This window comes from Trichechus manatus, unplaced genomic scaffold (genome assembly GCF_000243295.1).
Source record: "Trichechus manatus latirostris isolate Lorelei unplaced genomic scaffold, TriManLat1.0 scaffold00285, whole genome shotgun sequence".
NCBI classification, from domain to species: Eukaryota; Metazoa; Chordata; class Mammalia; order Sirenia; family Trichechidae; genus Trichechus; species Trichechus manatus.
In genome coordinates, this window is record NW_004444221.1 from 591,042 (window position 1) to 606,270 (window position 15,229).

Here is a 15,229-nt window from a genome sequence, read left to right on the forward strand (position 1 = left end):
AGAGGAAGACCATTGACAAGATGGATTGACATAGTGGCTGCAAGAATGGGCTCAAGCATAACAATAATTGTAAGGACGGCGCAGGACCAGGCAGTGTTTTGTTCTGTTGTACATAGGGTCGCTATGAGTTGGAATCGACTCCACAGCACCTAACAACAACAGATACCCACAGGGTAGGGAGTAATGACTCTGATTCCTATTTATTGTGTCTGGTATTTATAGGATCTCAAAGTCTTATATATCTTCAACTATTAGGAACTTCTAAAATTATTACAAGTAAGCTAATGCTTATCTCAATCATGTCACGAGACATAAACCAGAGAGCAACAATTCATTTGTCTGCTAGTTGAGTCCGTGTATATTTTAGAATGGCTTGCCTTTAACATGGGCCATTAAAAACATTTTCCTTTAAATCTTAGGTAGTGGTGGTGCTTCTTTTAAGAAGCATTTCCAGTGTAATTCATTGCATTAGCTGGGCAGTAAATTGTTCAAGTTACTAAGAATGATAACAACATTGAGTTTACAAAATTAAAAAAAAAATCAGGTACCTTCGCTTTCTTCAAAAGGTAGTAACATTTAAAGACTCACAGATTGGAAGGACACACTTTTCTTATTCTTTTCAAGGGACTTGGTCGGGCTACTTTGTTTTTATTAAGACTGTTGCCCAAAATAGCAGGATATTATGTAACCTCAATGGTGGAAATGCTGGATACTTCTTCAGTGTGAATTCCTTTTCACAAACCTGCTTTTTTTCACTCAGGTGATGGCTCCATGACTCCAGCATTGCAAGTAAACTCTAAAGTTCCAGATGGTTGTTTAACAATCATGTAAAAGAGCCACACAAACAGATGTGCTTAAAGAAGCAAACAGTTGTGTGTGGTCCAATACATAATCAAACCAGTACGAAAAAAAACTTTAAAGAGTGTTTAAAACCTCAAATAAGCTCTCTTCCTGTTCCTTGTTAAAACTGGTTCCTAGTCCTTCCATCTCCCCACAATTGCAAAAACAAAACATGTCTTTGCTCAAAACAAAGTAGCCCACAAGAATAATCAATCTAGCTTCCACCAGACTGTGCCTGTCCCTGAACTGAGAAAGTGCCAAGTCATCTGATAGATGGTCCCAGGGCCTGGCATACAGTTGCTTATAGTAAATATGTATTGAATGAATTAGGAATATTTTTTAAATGTGAATAAAAATGAGCAGAGTTAACCATGAGACGGTGTGATTTTCAATCCAGAGAGTTAAGAAACCTGGAATTCTATCATAAAAGTGTTTTGTTTCCCTTTGTACATATGTATATACAGTCTACTGGATGGCATTTTATAGTGTACACATTAAATATTTCAGAGTCTTGAATAAAATTTACTCTATCAGACCCCTCCTTAAGGCAATGAAAGCCAGAGTTGAAGTATATTAAATAATATTAATAACTGACATCATTTAATCCACACCAAAACCTTGTGAAGTAGTAATTATTTAAAATATGTATCATTTATTCCTATTTTTGGGTAAGAAAATGTAGACATAGGGAGGCTTGGTGACTTACTTAAGGCTACATATCTAGAGTGAACAGCAGGTGGCTCCAATCAAATAACAACAAAACTTGAATTCTCACTGTAACACATTAACTTCCCTTCCTTCATAGTCAGTCAGTTCCTCCTCTAAACTCTCATGGCATTTATTATTGCTCATAATAACTTAGCTCTGCTGATGCCGCATATTTTGTTATATTATCTGTTTTCTATTCTATTAATTTCCATTTTTATTTTTATTATGCCCTTTTTATATGTCTTATGTCTTTACTCTGTTTACATTTTTTTCTAACTTAAGTTTAGTGTCTATTTTTAACTTTGTGTGTGTGTGCTATTATAAATGGATTTTAAGGCTATAAATTTACCTCTAGCACTGCTTTAGCTGCATTCCACAAGTTTTGATATATCGTATTTTGATTGTTATTAAATTCCAAATATTTTATAAATTTCATTTTAAATTCACCTATAACTAAGTGACGTGTCTGTCAGTTTGTCGTACTGTGGGGGCTTGTGTGTTGCTGTGATGCTGTAAACTATGCCACTGGTATTCAGATATCAGTAGGGTCACCCATGGCAGACAAGTTTCAGCTGAGCTTCCAGACTAAGACAGACTAGGAAGAAGGACCCAGGAATCTACTTCTGAAAAGAATTAGCCAGTGAAGACCTTATGAAGAGCAGTGGAACATTGTCTGATATAATGCCAGAAGATGAGCTCCCCAGGTTGGAAGGCACTCAAAAGACAACTGGGGAAGAGCTTTTGGGACCTTCATTTGCTGATGTGGTACGACTCAAAATGAGAAGAAACAGCTGCAAACATCCATTAATAATTGGAACATGAAATGTACGAACTATCAATCCAGGATATTTGGAAATCATCAAAAATGAAATGGAACACATAAACATCAATATCCTAGGCATTAGTGAGCTGAAATGGACTGGTATTGGCCATTTTGAATTGGACAATCTTATGGTCTACTATGCCAGGAATGACAACTTGAAGAGGAATGGCATTGCATTCATCTTCAAAAAGAACATTTCAAGATCTATTCTGAAGAACAACACTGTCAGTGATAGGATAATATCTATATGCCTATAAGGAAGACCAGTTAATACAACTATTTTTCAAATTTATGCACCAACCATTAAGGCCAAAGTGAAGAAACTGAAGATTTTTACCAGCTTTTGCAGTATGAAATAGATCAAACATGCAATCAGGATGCATTGATAATTACTGGTGATTGGAATGAGAAAGTTGGAAACAAAGAAGAAGGATCAGTAGTTGTAAAATATGGCCTTGGTGATAGAAACAATGCCAGAGATTGCATGATACAATTTCGCAAGACTAATGACTTCTTCATTGCAAATACCTTTTTTCACCAATATAAATGGTGACAATACACATGGACCTTGCCAGATGGAATACACAGCAACCAAATTGACTACATTTGTGAAAAGAGATGATGGAAAAGCTCAATATCATCAGTCAGAACAAGACCAGGGGCTGACAGTGGAACAGACTATCAATTGCTCATATGCAAGTACAAGCTGAAGCTGAAGAAAATTAGACCAAGTCCACGAGAGCCAAAGTATGACCTTGAGTATATCTCACCTGAATTTTGAGACCCTCTCAAGAATAGACCTGACGTGTTGAACACTAATGACTGAAGACCAGACGAGTTGTGGAATGACATCGAGGACATCATACATGACAAAAGCAAGAGGTCATTAAAAAGACAGGAAAGAAAGAAAAGATGAAAATGGATGTCAGAAGAGACTCTGAAACTTGCTGTTGAACATCAAGTAGCTAAAGCAAAAGGAAGAAATGATAAAGTAAAAAAACTGAAAAGAAGATTTCAAAGGGCAGCTTGAGAAGACAAAGTAAAGTATTATAATGACACATGCAAAGAGCTGGAGATAGAAAATCAAAAGGGAAGAACATGCTGGGCATTTCTCAAGCTGAAAGAACTGAAGAAAAAATTCAAGCCTTGAGTTGCTATAGTGAAGGATTCTATGGGGAAAATATTAAACAATATAAGAAGCATCCAGAGAAGATGGAAGGACTACAAAGAGTCATTATACCAAGAAGAATTGTTCGATGTTCAACCATTTCAAGAGGTAGCATATGATCAGGAACCAATGGTAGTGAAGGAAGAAGTCCAAGCTGCACTGAAGGCATTGGCAAAAAACAAAGGTCCAGGAATTGACAGAATACCACTTGAGATGTTTCAACAAACGGATGCAGCCCTGGAAATACTCACTTGTCTATACCAAGAAATTTGGAAGACAGCTACCTGGTCAACCGACTGGAAGACATCCATATTTATGCCTGTTCCCAAGAAAGATGATCCAATCAAATGCAGAAATTATTGAACAATATCATTAATATCACACACAAGTTAAATTTTGCTGAAGACCATTCAAAAGCGGCTGCAGTGGTATGTTGACAAGGAACTGCCAGAAATTCAGGGTCGAATCCAAAGACGATGTGGAACCAGGGATATCAATGCTGATGTCAGATAGATCCTGGCTGAAAGCAAAGAATACCAGAAAGATGTTTACCTGTGTTTTACTGACTATGCAAAGGTATTCGACTGTGTGGATCATAACAAATTATCTAAGAATGAGAATTCCAGAACGCTTAATTGTGCTCATGAGGAACCTGTACATAGATCAAGAGTCGGTCGTTTGAACAGAAGAACAGGATACTGCATGATTTAAAGTCACGAAAAGTGTGTGTCAAGGTTGTATCCTTTCAACATACTTGTTCAATCTGTATGCTGAGCAAATAATCTGAGAAGCTGGACTATATGAAGACAGGGCATTAGGACTGAAGGAAGAATCATTAACAACCTGCATTATACAGATGACACAACCTTGCTTGCTCAAAGTGAGAGGACTTGAAGCACTTACTGATGAAGATCAAAGACCACAGCCTTCAGTGTGGATTACACCTCAATATAAAGAAAACAAAAATCCTCACAACTGGACCAATAAGCAACATCATGATAAACGGAGAAAAGATTGACGTTGTCAAGGATTTCATTTTACCTGGATCCACAATCAACACCCATGGAAGCAGCAGCCAAGAAATCAAAAGGCACATTACATCGGCCAAATCTGCAACAAAAGATATCCTTAAAGTTTTGAAAAGCAAAGATGTCACCTTGAAGACTAAGGCACTTGACCCAAGCCATGGTAGTTTCAATTACATCATATGCTTGCAAAAGCTGGACCATGAATAAGGAAGACCAAAGAAGAATTGATGCTTTTGAATTGTAGTGTTGGCAAAGAATGTTGAGTATACCATAGACTGCCAAAAGAACGAACAAATCTGTCTTGGAAGAAGCGCAACCAGAATGCTCCTTAGAAGCAAGGATGCCAAGACTATATCTTACATACCTTGTTGTCAGGAGGGATCAGTCCTTGAGAAGGACATCATGCTTGGTAAAGTACAGGGTCAGCGAAAAAGAGGAAGACCGTCAACGAGATGAACTGACATAGTGGCTGCAACAACTGGCTCAAGCTTAGTAACTATTGTGAGCGTGGTGCAGGACCAGGCAATGTTTCGTTCTGTGGTACATAGGGTTGCTGTGAGTTGGAACCGACTCGACAGCACCTAACAACAACAAGAACAACTAAGTGATTATTTAGGAGTCTCTCTTTTTTTTTTCCCTCCAGAGAGCTTTTTGTTTGTTTGTTTCAATTTTCTGATTGATTTGTACTTTAATTGCAATGTCAGATACCATAGATTATATGATAGAATTTGTGAAGACTTCTTTTATGGCCATGTACGTGGTCATTTTAAGAAGTCCTTCAATCTTTCCACATCATAGTAAGTCTTTATAGACCATCAGTCTGTATCCCCACCTCAGACCATTATGCATAGATATAGGGTGAATAATTCCATGGGTTAATTCCATAACTCAGTTGAAAATTATTCTATCACATATTTGCTGTGGTAGAAAAGGAGATTCAGTAAATAGGGAAAACAACCACTTCAAAGCTAGCGTTTATGTTTATGCAAAAAGAGAATTTCATTTCAAATAAGTAATGTAGTGCTTCATAAATTAAATCAACAGTCATTGAAAGTTTGATTTGAGGGTTATGCTGCAGTAATAATATCTCCTTTTAGAACAGAAAAAAAAAATGGTACTCCCAACAAGTTCCTGTCTGTAAAAATACTCTTCATGCTCTGACTCATGCGCAGGGAAAATTAGGGATTTTCACGGCGCAGACTGTCTCACCAGCAAGTGGCACGTGCCTACCTGCTAGTGAGCACGAACAACCAGTTAGGACATTAGCTGCCAGTGTCTGTTCTTCTGTGGTTTTGAACAACTGTAACCAATCAGGTTCATATTTTTAAATTACTTTTGTTTTTTCTAAAGATTTTTTTTGTCCTTTATTTTGTTTAATCTCACATGAGTCAAACAAAACTTACATTCTGTTTTAAAAAACCATCAATGGCCTTTATTCTTCAGTGTATTATGTATCTTCAAACTTTACTCTTAAGATGTTCAATGCAATAAGATCAAATTATTTGAATCAAGTTATTTTTACATTCTAAAAGAAGTGATTAAATATATCTATAAAGTAAGTTAACTTAATCGGCAGAAAAATTGACTAAATTTATTTTTGTAGATTGTTTAGATTAGCAGAAAGGTTTTTCACATGATAACCAAGGACTCTAAGAAAGGGTTAATGGATAAATTTCAAGGGGCCATGAAGCCATTAAAATTATATGTGAAATTTTTTTGTGGGAGGTCCTACCCCTGACTCCAGAGAGGAATATAGCTTTATTAAATTCTCTAGGTAAAGGAGAGAACATAAACTAAAAAAAAAAAAAATTGATATAGTGATAAACACATTTTCCTAAAATTATAGTAAATACCATTATAAACATTTTCTGTTCTTTTCTCTTGCACATTTATGGTGCCTAAAATTTTTTTTCTTTCACTAAAAGAATTTATTTTAAAACCAAATTAATTTCTAGAAACATGAAATATTTAGCATTTTCTAACTTGGGCAGGTCCCACTGATGCCTTCTTATAACAAATATACCATAGTTTAACATTTTTTTTAACTGGTATTAAATATAGCCATCCCTAAATTTCCAGTCATACAGCATTTAATTAAATGTTCTTCTCCAGTTTTATTTAAAAAAGTCCTCTTGCTCTTTACTCTCAGACTGAGCCAAAACCTTGATTAAAAATAAGATTTTATAAACCATTTAGGGTAAAAAAAGAAATTGAGAGGACTTCCAACAAGAAAACTCAGAAAATAGCAATAAGGACACTTACATTTAAGGCAGAAATAGGCCAGTTTAATATTTAGGGGAGTAACTTAGAGTATACCTAAGTGATAATTTTTAAAAATAAAAAATGTTATTGGATACAGATTCTTTGTGGGTTGAATCTAGATGTGAGGAACAAATTACCAGTTTCATATTCAAAGTAAACATGTAATCCAGGAAGAATGAAGAAATCCTTGTTGCTGGAGGAATTGACAAAACCTTTCCCTGACCCCACATATGTTTTCTCTCTCATAGAAGGATCCAAATCAACAGGTTTTACCAGTCAGGTTATTTAATTGCAGGCACCCAAAACTGCCCGACTGATTAGAGCAGAAAATTAATTAATTAATAGGATATGGGGTAGCTCCCAGAATCACCAGGGGTTCAAGATGCCCAGGCTCAAAGACAGTGAAGTTAGAAACAATGTGCAAACATCACACTGCAAAGCTGGCCTAATGAGCACACCATTACTGCTACATGAACATTAGACGCTGCTCTTGTATTGTTGCTATTACTGGCACTGGCTACTCAATACTGCCCCTAGTACCACTTTTGTTACTCCCCCTGGAACTGTACAAACTGCTTTCTTTGCTACTATTATAGCATCTCCACTGCCACGTCTTTACCATTACCATCACCACCACCTATACAACCTCCCTCATCAATACCACTAGCAAAGAGAATAATCTAGTCTTTTTTTCCTTTGAGACACTAAATCAAGAGTAGGTGCTCATTCCTAGATGCAAGAAGGGCAGGAAAACGAGTATCTAGAGTTTATCAGCACTTATAGAAAGACATGGGCTCTGTCTCCCACTAAAACACACAAAGTGAGACAACCAAAATACAGGAAGAAATCCCGACATTGGGAAGCTAAAATGTAGCCAGTGAGATTCTTCTCCGACATAAACCTCCAAATATCTATATTTGGATGCATATACACACACGTGTGCTTAAACATAACATATTGCAATTATGTCTTACACATCAAATACACACTCATTTCCTCTACAAAGACTCATTAGTTACCATATCCAGTTTCAAGATCTCTAGGTGACCTCCATTCCTTTTCTTATTCCAACATAATCCTGTCTCAATAATCTGTAAAATATGTACATAAAGTAATACACAAGAGCAAGAGGGAAGTAAAGAAAGAAGGTGAAAATTAGTTCAATGTGTGCGTATGTGTATACTACCCTGTTGTTGTTGTGTGCTGCCGAGTTGGTTCTAACTCATAGTGACTCTATAGAGCAGAGTAAAACTGCCCCATAGGGTTTCCAAGGAACGGCTTGTGGATTTGAACTGCTGACCTTTTGGTTAGCAGCCGAGCTTTTAACCACTGTGTCACCCGGGCTCTGTATACTACCCTACAAGGGAAAAAAATACAGTTATACTCTACCTCATATCTACAACTGGCTTTAAGGCTGTAAAAACCAGTTACCATCAAGACGATTCTGACTCATGGTGACCCCAGTGTATGTCAGAGTAGAACTGTGCTCCATAGAGCTTTCAATGGCTGATTTTTCAGAAGTAGATCATCAGGCTTTTCTTCCAAGGTGCTTCTGGGCAGACTCAAAACTCCAACCTTTTAGTCAGCAGCCAAGTACGTACGTGCACCACCCGGGTGATCCATAGTTGGTATTAACAATCTGTATCTCTCATTATTTGTGCCATGTATTACTTATTTTCCCTCAGCCAATACCTAATTTGGCCTGAGTTCCTTCTCTAAACTTTTGGCCAAAATCTTCGTAACTGAGGAAACCAAGCCCTGAAAGTCCTGCACCTATAGTATTGCTTTTTATTTTATTTGGTGGACATACATACACCACAGATCTCTAGAGTTGTATCTATATTCCTTTCTGTCCCCATTACATAGCAGCAAACCTATTTTCTTTTGTTAGGCTAAATCACTTAAGCCAACACCATAATCCTAGGTATTTTTGTCTTTTATTGAGTGGCATGAGAAGTCTAAAATTGACAGGTTAGCAATTGTAGCTTCTAATTCAGTAGAACCCTTCTAGTATCTCCAGGGAATATTCCTCCACAGGAATGCTCAAACCTGTAAACTAGAAGAACCTAACTTTGTATGCACAGGAAGAAAATACTGTGACTATGAAAGAAAATACACCATTCACTGATTTCTGAACATATAAGGCAACTCAGCCTCACAAGGATCTGTCTCCCAGCTGGCACTGTAACTGCGTGTTCTACTGTTTTATAAGACCAACTGTTTCTCAGTGTTGGGGCATATGGCAAACCCAGGAAATCTCACCAGCAATATATATCTACTGAAATACTGGCTGACTGATTAGCCTCGAAAAGCCAGGTCAGAAGCATCTGTCCAGCTGGCAGTCACAGGCACTTTCAACTGTGTTGACTCGTTGAAAGCATTCTTGCCTTGAGTCCTAATACATCCAAACCTTAATCACGGTCATGGTATATGACATAACATTGCTTTTGTCCAAGGATCTTACCTTACAACAAAGAAATAATGCAGTAGAGGCCGGAGACACAGGAGCAGGAAGCAAATATGAACAGATCCTTAGTTGTAATAGCAGACATTCCTATGTAAGTCCTAAGAAAATTAAATGCTCGCCTAGGGAGACGGGACAGGAAGAAATTAACAATACATTGATTGAATTTACCCTAAATTTTACAAGATTAAGTTTCTATAACTAAATTCAGTTATAGAAAAATTAAATTGTCTTTTGAGACATGAGTTTTGTACAATGAGAAATTTGTTCCTGCTCTGTATTAGCAGTTCAGAATATGATACCTTCTTAACAGACAAAATTTTCCCCAATTATGCTTATTTATATATTTTCAAATCACAAAAAAACAAATTTAAATGATCAGTGATAACAAATATCCCCCTGGATGTAAGGGTAGTATTTAACTCCCACTGGACTGTATTAGTTTCTGGAGACCAGCGGCTGTGTCTTACTCACTTCTTTATTTACTCTTAGCACCTACAATCGTGCCTTTAGCTCAAAAGTGTTTACTGAAAGAATGAGTAAAGTAAGAAAGAAACACATTACAGAATGATTCTGTTAGTTGTGCAACATCAACAGTAATGAACTGTTCCACCCACTCCGTTATCTTACACACATACTTTTTCTCGGTGAAAATTGAGTTGATTAGAATTAAGAACATTTCTAAAATTAAACTAAAAGTCAGACCTTCTTTTGTCCAGTTCCTAAGTCATTAGTTGTTAGCAAGTCTGGAATTTAGACAGGAAAATGTAACCTTATGGGCCACTTGGCATAAAAAGCTCGTATCATAAGTCCAGTGATCTGAAATGGTAGCCTAGTGTTTCACAAATGCTGAAGCTAGGGACCACCCACTTCGTGTCTTCCTTGCAAGATGAAATCCTATTTCTTACTTTCTGTTTTGACTTTTAGCATTAAGCAGCACTGTGTAACTACACCTAAAATTAGATGGAAAAAATGTGCTTTTTTCCAAGACTTGCTTTTACTGCTAGGTGGTGACTTGAAAAGGTGTATTCATTATGCCTTTTTATATCGTTCCTACCAAGTAATGGTAGGAATGAACACAAGACATTCTCTCTATTTTGAAAGGCAGGTAATGTTAACATAGGAGTTTTACATGGAGAATATGTTTTTAGAAAAACACATTTCCTATTTATTCTATGTTATGACACTTGCTCCAAAGGGCCCCGTGATTTAACTTGAGGGAAACTTCCAAAATGAGGAGAAAATTGAGCTAAACTTAAATTTTAAATCAAAAGAGATATTTTAGAGAAATATTGCGTAAGTACCATAGTGGTTCCTGTAGATGACAAGGTATCATCACAAATAATAAATAACAGATTTAAAATGCTGAGTTCTCACGTACCTTAAAACACACAGGCTATTTTCCTCCAGAGCCTGTAAGCAACCTGCAATTCTCCAGAATAAGGAGACACAGAACATTTAAGAATATGAGCAGCTGGTCTTTAAAGCTTGGCGTTGTTCTAGATTTCAATGGTATAATTGAACTCAACTGCCAAAGGATGTAAATATCAATCACTCCCCCACAGCCTCCTTCTTTGTTTCCATTGGAAGTCATTAATTAACATATCTTGGAGATCTTTTATGACTCAGAATCTAAGGAGAGTCCTAAAAACTATTATTTGGTGGAAGGGCTAGGAAACCCCAACAGTTGTCATGGCAAGAAGGATTAGTAATCCATTCATTTATGAAAAAGGAAAAAACTGAACAAGTAATAAATTTGAGTCTTGCCGTTAGAGCTTTATAAATTTGTGACAAATATCAACCTAGAATATTAGCAGACATGTTACTTCTATAATCACAAAATTGCTATTTTTAGAAAAATATTTCTAAGGTATTATGGTGTTAATTGTGGAAGTATCTGTATGAAACCAAAACATGTAACATTTGTCTTCATACCAGGACCTAGAAGCAAAGGTTACAGCAGAAAACCTAGAATCAGGAAGAAATCTGCCTAAAGTTGGTAAGAAGTATATAAATGTTAGCTGTCAGATTGCTTTAGGTACAAGTTCAGTATCTATCCTCTGCTCTACTGTTGCTGGTACCATTTCCATCACTTGAATTGCCTATGTCTATCTGTCAAAATCTTATCATCCTTTTGCCTCTCATCTCAAATGCCACATCTTCTGGATCTTCACCCGTGTCTAATGAAGACACACAGTTTGAAGTGTAATCTCAACTCTCCTAACACTTTACCTCTGACATACTTATCATGCTTTCTGTCTTCTATTTTAGTTACTTGGGTTATGTCTTAAAACTTTCTTCCAGATCAAGGATTTTCAAACTTTATGATAAAGTATAGATTAAGAATCATCTAGAGGAACTGGTTCAGTGGTAAAATTCTCGCCTTCCATGTGGGAGACCTGGGTTCAATTCCCGAACAATGCACCTCATGTGTAGCCGCCACCCATCTGTCATCAGTAGATTGCATGTTGCTATGATGCTATAACAGGTTTCAGTGGCTCTTCCAGGCTAAGATGGACGAGGAAGAAAGGCCTGGACATCTACTTCCAAAAATCAGCCAGTGAAAATCCTATGGATTGCAATGGTCAGATAGGCAACCGGTTATGGGGATGGCACAGGACTAGGCAGCGTTTCATTCCATTGTGCATGGGGTCACCATGAGTCGGGGGGCAACAACAGCAAGAATCATCTGGGTCACATATTAAACATATATACTGTCATACCCACAAATTCTGAGTCACAGGGTTTGTGGTGGAGGCTTGAAATTTGTCCTTTCAATACATTTCCTGCATTCTAAGTTTTGTTCTCTTTGGTGTCTTTTTTTTCCCACCTCTTCACCCAATGCCAAATCATAAGCTCTGTCTTAAAACATTTTTGCTATATTCCAGTGGTTTAGGAAACTTCTCTTGGTTCTACTTTCTCCTATCATTTTGGTAATATATGAATAATAGTAAGATAGGATGGGTTGCAATAAAAAATAAGCCCTTAAATCTCAGTGTCTGAACACAGTTACATTTCTCTCTCACATCACACACACAAAGTTGCTGTCAAGTGAACACCATGAGTTCATGTCAGCACCATGTGTGTCAGAGTAGCACTGTGTTCCATAGGATTTTCAGTGGTGGATTTTTCAGAAGTAGATCACTAGGCCTTTCTTCTGAGGCCTCTTTGGGTGGACTCAAACCTCCAATCCTTTGGTTAGCAGCGGAGCACGTAAACTGTTTGTACTGCCTGGGGACAGTTTATGATAAAATTGAAGTTTCAAATCAGTGAAGGAAAGGATAGTTTGTTTAATAAATTCTGTTAACAAAATTAGCAATCAAGTTGGTCAAAAATAAAATCAACACATAGCTAACATCCTATTCAAAAAAAAAATGCAAATGGATTACAGGTCAAAATGTATAAAACAAGTCTACAATATCACTATGAGTAAACATCGATATATATATATATAAAATCTGGAGATACAGTGGGACTTCCTTAGTAAGAAAAAAAAAAACTGTAGGTCATAAACTAAAATATGCCATAAAAATTCAAACCTCTCTATGTTCGAAGGATACCACAATTAAAACTGAAGAAAAGCAAAGGATTGAAAGATAATATCTAAAGTTAATATAACAAACAAAATTAATATCCATTGTATAGAAAAAGTGCCTACAAATAAAAAATAAAAAGCCAATTCAATAAAAAAATAAGTGAAGGATATAAAAATTCACAAGGGAAGCAGAAATAGTCCATAAAACTGTAAATAACAAGTAATCAGGAAAATTCATGAGTTACAACTTTTTATACATAAAATTGAATTAAATTAAGTGGATTGATAATATCTGTTATTTCCCTGGTTATGCGGAAATGGGCTCTGAAACTTATTGCTGGTGAGAGAGTAAATATGGACAGCTTTTTGGAGGCCAGTTTGGTAGTACTGACCATGATTTAGAACAAACCCACTGACTCAGTAATTTTCTTTCTGGGAATTTATCCCACAGAAATACTTTCACATGCCTACAAAGATAACTGTACAAGGATTTTTACCGCAATAACTGCTTGTAATACAAATACTGGAAACAACTTAAATGCCTATCAGTAAGGAATAGTTAAAACTATGGTGCATCCGTAGTACTCATTACAATAAAGTGATTAAATGAATGAGATAATCTATACAAACAGAGAATTCTATGTTAATGACATTTTGTTAAGGAGAAAAAAAGCAAGCCACAGGAAAAAAATGTACAGTATGCTCCCATTTACGTATTTTAAAAGCATATGTAAATACATGTAGCTGGCATAGTGGTTAAGTGCTTCGGCTGCTAACCAAAAGGTCGGTAGTTTGAATCTACCAGGTGCTCCTTGGAAACTCTATGCTGTTCTGTCCTATAGGGTTGCTATAAGTTGGAATCAACACGGTGGCAACAGGTTTGGGTTTTGGTTTTATACATGTAAATGTATACATAGAAAAGTCTGTATTGCTATAAACCAAACTGTAAACAGTAGATAATTCTGAGAGGAATTGTTTGGTGGTGAAGTGGAATTTCCTTTTTAGCTCTTTATATTTATTGTTCGAGTCATTTTTTTTTTTTTTTAAGCAGTATTCATCTGTTTCTTGAGTAATAAGGGAACAGAAAATTTCCTTGTGAAATATTCTCATGATAAAAATGCTCTGAAATGAAGTTTTCAATCATTTTACTGCTGTAATTTAGCCAGGACGGAAGGTATATACTTTATCTTTTATAATTAATCAAATAGAAATGATCTGGATGCATAAGATTAATTGTTGAATAAAAATTAAAAATAAAAGAAATAGAGTACATTTATTTCTGCTTCCACATCGGTTTCTACAACCACACTGAATTCTCAAAGTGTCTGCATCCTTGTCAGTTCCCTTTGAAAGTCCATTGAAAACTGAGGAGCTTTTTCCCAAGGGAGAAATATACAAGTACATACAAAATCACGCAGTTATTTCTTGCAGGGATATGAAATTAATGATCACCAACCCAGAAACTGATAGTTTGGAAATTCATGGGCCTCAGGCAAGTCATTTAACCTCTCCTAGCCTTGGTTTCCTAATGTAAGAGGAAGAGAGTACAGTAATATTTGCTTCATTCTCTTAGAAATTATTGTTTTTAGGTTTTTATGATGAAAATTTTCCAATAAGTAAAAATATGAAAAAAATAATTTAATAAAACCCCATATACCATTACCCATCTTGTACAATTACCTACCAAGGCCAATCTTGTTTCATCTATATCCCACTCACTGTCACCCTTTCCCCAGATTATTTTTAAGCAAAGCCCAGACATTGTATATTTCCATCTATTAATAGTTCAGCATGTAGCTCCAAAAGATGGATTCATGTTTAAAAACATAATCACAAAACCAATACCCCACCTAAAAACTTAACCACAGTTCCTTCAGTATCAACTATCCAGGATCAAAATCAGATCCACATATTGCAACTGGTTGGTATGCCTATTAAATTTATTTTAATGTAGAGTCTGTCACTATGATCTGCCCCATGCAATTTATTTATGGTAGAAACTAGGCCATTTGTTTTATAGTGTTTCCCTGAATTTTGCTGATTGCATCTCTGTTGTATCATTTATCATGCTCCTCTGTCCCCTGTATTTTCTATAAATTGTTAGTTAGATCTAGAGGCTTGCTTAGACTCAGATTCAATTGTTTAACACAACTACTGTATAAATGGTGTCATCAATGTCTAATAGGAGCTATATAGTTTCTGATTATCTTTCTTGAGATTTTAGTAGCCATTGATGTTCTCTGCTTAATTCTTAGGGATGTAGAGTTTCAAAAACAATTAGGTTTTATGTTGTAAAATTTGCTCTCAAAAGTGGGCAGGCTTAGTATTAGTGTCTTTATTTTACTGAGGAAACATCTATGACTCAGAGATGGGCATAGTGGAGCCAGGATGAACCCAGACA